The sequence below is a fragment of the Zosterops lateralis genome (assembly GCF_965231275.1).
Source record: "Zosterops lateralis genome assembly, contig: HAP1_HAP1_SCAFFOLD_76, whole genome shotgun sequence".
Taxonomy (NCBI): Eukaryota; Metazoa; Chordata; class Aves; order Passeriformes; family Zosteropidae; genus Zosterops; species Zosterops lateralis.
This window is the reverse complement of record NW_028154596.1, coordinates 246,487-257,144: the sequence shown is the minus strand read 5'-3', so window position 1 is coordinate 257,144 and position 10,658 is coordinate 246,487. Positions and strand designations below refer to the sequence as shown.

The window sequence follows — 10,658 nt, the reverse complement described above, 5'->3', positions numbered from 1 at the left end:
CATCCCTCCCATACTACGCTTTTTCCAGAACTGACAGAATTTTTTTACATGGATATTAAAACGAAATGCAGTAGTTTGATACTGAACCCTGAGAGGCAAACAGAGGCTTTCCACACTGATCTCTTTTACTGAAATGGGTATTTGTGATAAATATTTTTGATTAGCTGAGTTACAAATGTTCTACAATAACCTATATAGAGGAAGGGAATCAAATACAGCATATTTCTCCCAAGAAGAACAAAATTCCAAAAAGCTTTTTTGTTTCCTTTGTTTCCTTTAAATTGCAAAACATTTTCGCTACATTTTCAACTTTTAAGTATATATCATTAAAAAATATAAATAGACTGAATTTGAATACAGGATGGTATTAATTCACATTTTTCTAGAATTCCTATACATTATTTTACAGAACACATACACAATAAAAAACCCTGAGAATTTACTAAGAAAAACTATCAAATACTTCTGCTGTTCAATTATTTATTGTACTGTTTGGAATCACTGTATACCATAACAACATACATTCCCAGATGCCTAAGGAAAATTTCTACTGGAGTTCTATTATTTCCTATTTGGAGCAAGTGAACATCTCTCTAGGGACTCTCTAGGGCCTTTTTTCCCCCCTCTCAAAAAAAGAGGGTGAAGATCTTTTTGCTTTCAAATTTTTTGGCTTTGCTTTCAAACTTCTGTTTTTCCAGTGCCAACTGTACCCCAGATCTTCAGACAGACTTCACAACCCCATATGCAGAGACCAGTTGTGAGCCCTGTCACCTTTAAGCTTGACTTCTGTCAGTTTACAAGCTGGAGTGAATCATAAAAGTGGGCTTGGGTTCAAAATGTGTCCTTGATGATTTTTGGGCATAATCTGCAATGTTTGGTTGCTGACAATATACACAGTGGAATAATCCTGTAAGTATTAGGGTGGATAGCATCTGTTGTGATAGTGAATGAGACTGAGAGCAAAGTGAAAGCTGAAAGCAAACTCCCAGCACATTTTCTTTGGCTTTTTATCTCTGCATCTGGCACGTGATACAGTAATTGTCTTACTCACATTCCTGTCTTGTTTGTTTCTTCGCTTGTTAAATGAGTTTGTTGAAGTTTCTTGTATCAGATATGCATTTATTCACAACCATTTCTAAGATCATGACTCCATTGCCTAAATCAGTTGCTGAAACTTGAATTCTGTGCAAGAAATATTTAGGTAACAAGGTTATTTTTAAACTCAGTCATGCACAACAACACCTTTGCTTCCCAATCTACATTCATCTTTTTTTACAAGAGCTTCTGTTTATCAAAGCTTATTGAGTGGTTTTTTTTGTTATTGGTTTTTTAAATTCATTTATTTATTTAATTTTCTTATTTATTTATTTATTTATTTATTGTTTGCTGCTGTTGTTGCTGTTTGGATTTTTTTTAATATATATATTTTAAAGTTTCCACTCAGTTCATTTCCTAGAGGGATTTTCTTTTTGTTGCTATACAGCAAGTATACACAGGATCTAGAATCAAACACAGGTCATAGAGATGACACAGTAACATTATTCCCATAAACCACCTCTAAGGATATTGGCTGCCTATGAAGCATACATAGGGTTTGGCATCCACAAAAATGAATGTAGAGATGGGAAACTTAAGACCAAGTTGTACACCTACTTAAAACACATTTTGAATAGTCTGCCACACAGTGTTTCTGGAAAAACAACCTTTCACTGGTGAGTAACATATTTCCGATTCCTAAAGGAGGGGTTTTAAGAATACTACTTTTATTTATTCTGCAACAATCAAAACTGAACTCTGAAAAATGTGTTTAATTTCTATGAAAACTTAATTTCTTTGGCTCTGACTTGCTAGCAGTGATTTTTTCCCCCAATACTTGAGTAACAATAACATGACACATTTACTTCAGAAAGTAACTGGCAGATGCTGTAATTTTGTTTTCCCAAGGGAAAAAGAAGTGAGAGCTTTAAAAAGGAAATAGTGAAATGGTTACTGCTTGTGTTTACCGACAACTGAAGGTGAATCTTTCAGTTATTTTGCTGTCTCCCCAGCCTAACAGCCTCCAGTGAGAGGATGGAACACTGAGCTCTGCCATGGAGAAGGATCTCTGCACGACTTTCTGGTAGTACAATGATCCAGTGAGGCAGGGGCAGCTCCATATGGAAAACTGAGGCTAACACTCTTTGGAATTACCAAAGCGGTGTTCTAAAACATTGTTTAAACTCAGTGAACACAGCTATTCCCCTCCAGTGCAAACTACCACCAGGAAAGATGATACTGCACAAGAGATCAATGTTCAGTATTCCAAATGTCTTGTTCAACTAATCTTCACCTAATTTTGATTACAGTGTCTCCATAGATGCATTTGTATGAAACAGAATTTAAGAAAGCTTTGTAAGCATGGGTGCCAGCCAAGTCCACAAAGAGAACTTCAGCCTCAGGAGAAATATGGAAAGAAGTAATCAGTTCACATAAGACTTCTGTTAGCAAAAAATGTTTGACTTTTATTTCTGCAGACAATCTATATTTCTAAAAAGCTTTAACACTCCTGAAGTTTCAAGAGGCTTAAATAATCTTGCTGGTGATAGGTATCCAGCTAGTAGAAAGTTGACAAACAAAGCTATGAAGTGTTTTTTTTTTTTCTTCACTGATGAGATGTTCCTAGAAAAAAGATTACAAAAAGCTTCCTGCAATGAGATTGGAAAGCATTTGAGCCTTGTATTTGTAATTCATTCAAATTAAGAACATTAAGGTCAGATAAAGGTGGATTTCTTCTGCTACTTTTTCTGTCTTAATTTTATCAAGAATATTCTCAGCTTTTTCACAACACAGGAGAAATTATGTCCTTCACAGCTGTGTCCCTCATTCATGAAATATAAAGAAGCATCCTGGTAAATCTCAGCTAGCAAGGTGATGCAGGCAGTAAAAGAAAATAATGTGGAACATTTTACGGATCAAAGATGCCATGATAAACACCACAGGTGTTTATCAGATGTAGATACAGACAAGGTGGCAAAGAGAAGTTTAAATTAAATATTGTGGTTTTCAAAACATTTTGAAGGTGATGTCCAACCCAAATCTCCCCTGACAGAGGTTGAGGCCATGTCCTCTTGTCCTGTCACTAGTTGCCTGGGAGAAAAGGCCAACCCCCACCTTGCTACAACCATGCAGAGCAGCATGGCAAACACCGGAAAGAGCAGATGGTAGTGATGTTCTGCTTGCTGGTAATTTATTTAGAAGACACCAATATTAAAGTGTTTATCTTCAGTTGTTTGCCATGGGTGTGTGTGCCTCCACCATTCCTACCCTTACATGCCTAGATCTCTTTTGCATCACTAACATTCTTACTTTACCTTTTTACTACAAAGGTATCCAAAATGAAAACAGTAGAGTTCTGTCTACAGTTAAACTACCTCTTTCTTTATTGCAGTGGTAGTGGGAAATCCAAGCCAAGGAAGACAAAAAACTCCCCATCCAAACCTAAATCCTTGAAAAACTCAGGTTTTGGGTGTGCAGAAGTATTATCGATCATTAGACTGTTCATTAGGAGGCATTATTTTCCTATGTCAAGAATATCTTCCATGATAGTTCTGCTATATTTCATTGGTTTCACTTTAAATCCCTTATCTGTTAGTGGAGGTCCTGAGAGGCTACTTCCCATAACACAGCCCTGAAGCTGTGAGACACAATTGGCAACACCACACAATTCATGTGTAGCCTGGCTACAACATCATTATCCAATGTGAGATAAGGCAGCAGCTTTGATCGTTGGCTATCTGTTGTCTTCTATAACAATGGTTCTTCTTGGATAGGTCTCAACGTCCACAATAATATAGTGAACCTTGAATTTTCCTGTTTCAAGATTCTGCAAAGAAAAAAATTCAGAGTGTTTTTTTCTCTTTGGTAGTTTAAATTCATGACTTGTCAGGTTGTCAGGTGTATCAAGCAATTGTACATACCTCTTTGACTTCCACATGGACCGTTCCCTGTTTCCCTGATTCAATGCCCTCAATATAGAACTTCAAACGCATATGTTTCAGTCCGTCCTTTACGTATTCAATGTGACTAAAAACAGCAACAGAAAACAAAAACCCAACCACCCAGCAAGAATACAGATTATATGCTAGTTAAGACTTCAAATTTAAACTTACTTAGAGGAGTTGCTTACTTATTTTGTAAGAAAGTGTATTCCAGTGGTGTCCTTACTCTACCTTGGGTTCCTTCTCTACTGCTCCTCTCAAGCTTTACTGTCAGTGCCTAAGGACTAGTGGAGTTAGAAGAGCTAATTAGCTGCTGAGGATTAAGAGATGAAATGCTTAAATGTCCTCACCCCAGTCCTCCCCTCAAAACTGAAAAGCAATCCAGTGCTGAAGACTATGGAAATGCCTTGTATTAATTCTAAAAAACCCCAGATTTGAAGCCTGACATCTAGAAAGGGACCCCACATCACCAAGAATTCCAGAGTTATTTTAGGCACCTAAACTAAGTTATCAAACCGAAACACACACAGCATATTTTTTCAAATTAATTATTAGGTTGGTTAAACCACATCAAAACAAACAGTTTACTATGTGCAAAGTTACTTTGGCAATAATTTTGTTCTGCTGAAATTGTGTAACTTTGGCACTGATATGAGATCTCCAACCTAAATGCTGGTATTCAGACTGGAGTTGGGTTGCGCTCAAGTATTAAATAAATAGCACATCACTTTCAAAGTGACCACTTTGGGAAACTAATGACCCCATTAGAGTTCTGGTTTATGTTTCCTACTGAAAATATTAACTGCTGCTTAGCACCAATCTCTTATGTCCATCAGTCATGCCCAGGTACACACTGTGAAATAAACTTCCAATATAGTTTAAAGTGACATGATGGTAGAGAGAACAAATATGAAAGAAGAGCCTTACTGCAGTAAATTTACATTCAGGGTATTCATACACAAAAAAAACCTGTAGATTTTTGAGACATTTAAGGTCATTCTTATACTGCAGATGCAAACTCTACAATCTTACACAGTTCTCATCTCAAAAATTTATTTAAGATACTAGTCATTCAAAATAATGGAAATTAAATACTAGGAAAGCTGATTCATAGTACATTTACTTATTTACAGACAGGTGCTCAAGATGTTTGTGCACGTTGATTTCATTTAGCAGCTTTACTTTAAACATTTTTTCACTGAGTCTGGTGAAGAGATAGAGCTTCAATGATTAAAAGCCACTTTCCTCAGACCTAACAAGGAATCTCAATTTCATGGTTCAACCTCTGTCTGGGCTTATGTGTCTCATCCTATATGAAACCTCACTGAATATATTCCTGCCAAATAACCCAATAAAGGCAAAGCAGGGAGGACTTACGTTTTGTAAGAAATAGTTTTCTTGTTTCTTTTAAAAGGAAAGTAATAAAAAGACACACTCATGAGAGGTTAAGGTGATAGACGTTCTGTTAAATATGCAGTAGAGATGCTGCTTCAAGTACCAAAAAGCATCCTGTGTATCAGCTCAGTATAGTTTCAGACTGTAAACTTCTGTCAGATTACTGCTCTCCTCATGCAAGCCTAGGCCTCTGCACTACTGTTTTCAGGCTCATCCCATTTTCTGGAGAGCTCTATGTTTACCATGATGACCATTGCTTGTTCTGAGGCATTCAGAATTGGCATTTTATATTATATGTACACTGTACTTAGTGATATATGGCACACAAGAGGCACTGCAAAAAAACTTCTATGTTTGATCAAAAGTGACAGGATATGTTACGTACAGTTCATCACTCTAGAACTAACTTGTGATCCAAAAATATCTTTGCTGTGCAGAAACTGATGTCTTTATGGGGCAAACACCAAGGGGTATCTGACATGCTGTCGTCTTCCTCTTCTTGTTGCCTCTCCGTAACCTTTGATAGGTTCACCAAAAACACCAATTACCTACAAGGGAAAAGAGGTTTGAGCTGTCAGAAGGGATAACATACAAACAGGTATTCCAGTATCAGCTCACGCCTCTGCTGTGAATACACCCTCTTTTAACAAAATGCCCCTGGAGAATCTAACATGTCAAGAATAGGAGTGTTTATGAAAAAAAAAGAATTTAAGAAAAATGCCTCTGTATTCCAGTCTTTTTTTTACAGTTCTGTATTAAATGCCTAAAATAAATCCTATTGATATCTTCTATTTGTACTGTTCTCTGAGATGAAGATGTGGAAATTGACATTTTGTGTAAAAAGAAAAAAAAAAAAAGCACAAAATATTTGCCTATGTCTCCTCCAAGAGAATGTTTCAAAGTTTAAAATGCAAATGCATTCCCCTTCCTATTATCTAAAAACCACGACTGAATAAGAAATTCAGTAATTTTTTTTTTTCAGATCTATAAAATCAGAGTAGATCAACATAGTCTTAAACTTACTTTAAATTTGGTTAGAAGAAGAGAAGTTTTACTGTGCAAGTACTGGAAAGAAGTATTAATTCTACAAACTTGTTCCAAAGCAGTCTTTTTATTGTTACTAGAGCAACGACTTGTCACTTCATTTCTAGGTTACCTTCAAAGGCATCTGCTACAATCTTTTCTGAAGGATGTTTTGTCTGAAGTAGTGTTTTTTAAAATCTAGTTTCACACTGATTTTTTTGTTTACACCTAGCTATGATGACTGTGTGATCCCATGACTGTTCTCTGCCTGTTTTCCTGTTAGCCAAAGGAATGCTAACTGTGCTTCAAATGAAGAATTTCAATTCCTGGGTATCAGTGCAGTGCTTCACAGAATGACAGAACCATAGGGAAGTGTCACAATAGAGTAAGAGTGTTGAGAAAAGGCAGCAGGTTAGATCTACACAACTTAGTGGGACTAGTTGCCTCTCTGACATGGAGAATTCAAGTTCTATATTTAGCAGGCACTTAGGTAAGTCCCTAAGAGTTTCTGTATGGTGACACAAGCCCAGGCTCTGAAAGACAGACTGTATTTCCATCAGTTTTTATGCTGTGGCACACTCACTTGGCTTCTAGCAGGCTAGTTCAATGCTTGCACTGACCTGTCCTGATGAAGGCTCTGCTCTGGAGCTGACCCACCCCATCCCAGCTACAAGCACTGGCAGAACTGCTAAAGCACCACACGGGTCTTCAAGTAGCTTGTGAGATTCCTAGTGTGAAGTTTTGACTTGAAGAAAGGCAGTAACTACTGAGAAACACAAACTGATGACTGAAGTTCAAAAACCAACCTCGGGGTGAGATCTGCATTTCTCCAAGGCATCTCCATAGATCTTATTTGGACTAGAAGAAGAGAATAGCTCTTTAAAAATCACATAGAACAAGCCACCTGTAACAGAGACAACAGCAGATGAAATGAAAACTTATGAAACCAGATGGAATTAACGAGAAGTGTCTTCTGATAAAGAATGTAATTTAAAAAAAATAACCTGTAACACCAATTCCAACAAGCACCACAATAAAATAGGTAAAGTCTCTTCCAGCTTCTTTCACTGAAATAAAAAAGATAATAACACATAAGTTGCAGCCTTGGATAACACTTGTATGCCTTTCTTACATAAATGCTCTTCTGTTAGTCTGTAGTTCAAACAACGTTTTACCAGAAGAAAAAATTCCAGTAACAGTTTCCATAATGCCACATTGCTGTAAAACAGGCCAAGGAACATCTCTTACATTGTACAGGTCATGTTTACATGTCAGTGTTAAGCCTTATTACTTTCGGTTTGCCAGATGTTTGCAAGATCCAAAGTAGCAATGACTGCTACTTCTTGGGTACATGAGAGCTAGATTTTTTAGGAACTAATGAGGCATTTAGCACTGCAGTATTCACACTACCACCTAAACGCACAATCACTGCAATCCTTATGCAAAGAAAAGAAGTAAAAATAAAAAAGTGAAAGCTTAAAAGTCACACACACTGAAAATAACCGGTTTTATGAATTAGCAATCAATAGAACAGTAAAAGGGGCAATATTAGCCCCAAAACAATATTTTATTTATTAACAAAACTAACTGCTGTTTGATTAGTTTTTATCTTTCAATTTTGATCTAAAGTACAAGTGTCAGTATATACTTCAAAGTAAGTCATATGAGAGTCTCTCTTTCAAAATATTTGAGTATTTGGAAAGAGACTACTATCTTTTAGTGGCAGTGTGCATTTTAGTGGAGTACAAGTTAAGGAGGAAACGTTAGTAACTATTTCTCCTGCAGTCTTCTAATTAGTTGAAGGCGTTTTTTGTAAATCATTTCAAAGTACTTAAACTTTCTGAGGCTAATTATGCAGTAATCACTTTTCACTGAAGTGAATGAGTGAAGGCAATCCATCACGTGTAGTGACGATTTGGTTGGAGGTGAATTTATCCCAACAGCCCTACAGTCAGGCTGCATGTGATAGGTTTTCCTTCTGAAAAGGAAAATGAGAGTCTGCTACACCTTGTGCCTGATAATTACTTAAATCCACAGATTATTTAGAAGAAATCACATAATTTGTTCTGATTGTGCAACGCATACATAGAAATGTAATAGCTGCTCCAAACAATATGATGCGAAAAGAAACCGGCTCGGTGTGCTGAGATTTTTTTTTTTTTTCCTAGATACTTGATGTTTGGAACTACAAAACTTTAGCTGAGCAGCGTACAGCATCCTGCGCCTTACCTTTCTGAGCCGCCGACACCAGCGTCTCCTCGTTCAGTGCCCTTTGCACGGACACATCTTTGCTATCGCCGCCAGGCTTTGCAGCTTTCAGCCCTCCTGCCTGGGTCCCGATTCCCCGACGGGCGGCCCTGAGCAGCAGCTGTCCAGGAGGTCCAAGGTGGGCGGCGCCTTCCCGTCTCGGTCCTCTTCTGGGCGTGGCCAATCCCGGACGAGCCCCAGTTGTTATGAATAAAAATGGGCGGAGAAAATACTAATCTCCATAAACGCCTTTATTAATCAGCTCTTATTGATATTTGCCCGAGGGGTTTGGTCGCCGTGGAGGAGGAGGGCTTTATCAGCTCTGCTGCATGCAATTCAACAGAGCTGGAGGACTGGCCCTCGCCTGGGGAGCAACCCCAGAGTCCTGACAGTTCTTTGTTTTCTCCTGTGGTCTCATCTCCGGTTTGGTCTTTTTAACTTACGGCTAGTAAGCAAAACCGGAGAAATTAGCTCTTCTGATTCCTCAGGGTCCACACGGCTGAGTATTAGTTCTTATCTGTTTTAATTTTACTTGGTTTTTATTTGATAAGGGTTTTTTTATGTCAGATTTCATCCCGAGACTCTTTTGGAGTCTTTAATTTGCATGCGGGATCACCGGGGCGGGCACTTGAAGCTCTTTGCGGCCACGTGGTAGTCTTTGCCGCAGCAATGGCGTTTCGGTCTCACGCTGCTTCACAGCGGCGGCAACGTTGTGGGGGTTTGGACCGGGGCTTGTGCGGTGGGAGGTGGAACGTGGCGGGTGTGGGGTTTTTCTCTTGAAGCGGGGCAGCGGTCCGGCCAGCTCGGGGACGCTTCATCTGGCCGAGGCGGCTGACCGCGTGGCGGCTGCGGGCGGCTCGTACGGGGAGCATGGCAACTGCGGGCAGACGGGGCGGCCGGGGCTCTTTTCTCCGCTCCGGCACGGGGAGCGGCTGCAGTCAGGCTGCTCTTCGGCTGGAACTCTTTGTGCTGAGCCTGGGGGGGGGAAAGCGGCCGGCTCCTTTCCGCTCCGGCGGCGGCGGCGGGGGTCGGAACCTCCCCGTGCCAGACGGCCGACTGCTCCGCGGCTGGAGCTCCACTGAGGCGGGCGGCTCCGCTGCGGCTCCCTCGCCCCATCTCTGACCCGGGGTGGGGGCGCGGCGCCTGAGAGTTCCTTGATGGGAACGGGTTCTCCGTTTTTAAGGTGGTCTGGGAGGAAAGGTGCCACGTGCCACTGAGGTGGCTTTCCACTGTTACATTGTAGGATAAACATTTTATTTTTATCAGGCACTGTTGAGGCCACACCACTGAGAGTACTGTGTTCGGTTTTGACACCCTCGATTTAAGAAGGACATTGAGTTGCTGGAGTGTGTCCAGGGAAAGGCAGTGGAGCTGGTGAAGAGTCTGGAGCACAAGTCTGAGGAGTGGCCGAGGGAGCTGGGGATGTTTAGCCTGGAGAACAGGAGGCTCAGGGGGACTTGATCACTCTGCACAAATGCCTGAAGGTGGGACTCGGCCTGTTCTCCAAGAGGAAATGGCCTCAAGCTGTACTAGGGAGGTCTGGGTTGGATATTAGGAAGAATTTCTTCACAGAAAAGGCAATTAGACATTGGAATGGGCTGCTCAGGGAGGTGGTGGAGCCACCGGGTCTGGAGGTGTTTAAGGAAAGACTGGAATCTGCACTTAGTGCTGTGGTCTAACTGCCGTGGTGGTGTTTGGTCATAAATTGTAAAGTAATCTCAGAGGTATTTTCCAGCCTAATTAATTATGTGATTCTGAGACCCGAGCCCACAGTGCCCGAGAGCTCGGAGCTCGCCGTGGAGCCGGGGCGAGGCTCAGGCACCTCCGCCGTCCCCGTTACCGCCTCCCCCGTGCCCGCCCGGCCCCGCTCCAGCCCCGCCCGCCCTCAGCCAGCGCTCCCGGCCCCGCTCGGCCCCGCCTCGGCCCCGCCCGCCCTCAGCCAGCGCTCCGGGCGCCGCCGTTCCGGCCCACCCCGCCCCAGGGCGTGCCCCGGGGGGTGGCTGCCCTTGTTCCTTC

The 10,658-nt window shown here is 41.0% G+C and overlaps 2 long non-coding RNA genes across 2 annotated transcripts; both read right to left on the bottom strand.

The window, feature by feature from the left end:
- Positions 1-1,309: 1,309 nt before the first annotated feature.
- Positions 1,310-4,771, bottom strand: LOC310923506. Its single transcript, XR_014592606.1, has 2 exons — positions 3,957-4,771; positions 1,310-3,862 (listed from the first exon to the last, which is right to left on the bottom strand). It is a non-coding gene; the product is annotated as an uncharacterized lncRNA (long non-coding RNA).
- A 2,428-nt stretch (positions 4,772-7,199) lies between these two features.
- Positions 7,200-8,767, bottom strand: LOC310923507. Its single transcript, XR_014592607.1, has 3 exons — positions 8,625-8,767; positions 7,400-7,462; positions 7,200-7,299 (listed from the first exon to the last, which is right to left on the bottom strand). It is a non-coding gene; the product is annotated as an uncharacterized lncRNA (long non-coding RNA).
- Between the last annotated feature and the right edge of the window lie 1,891 nt (positions 8,768-10,658).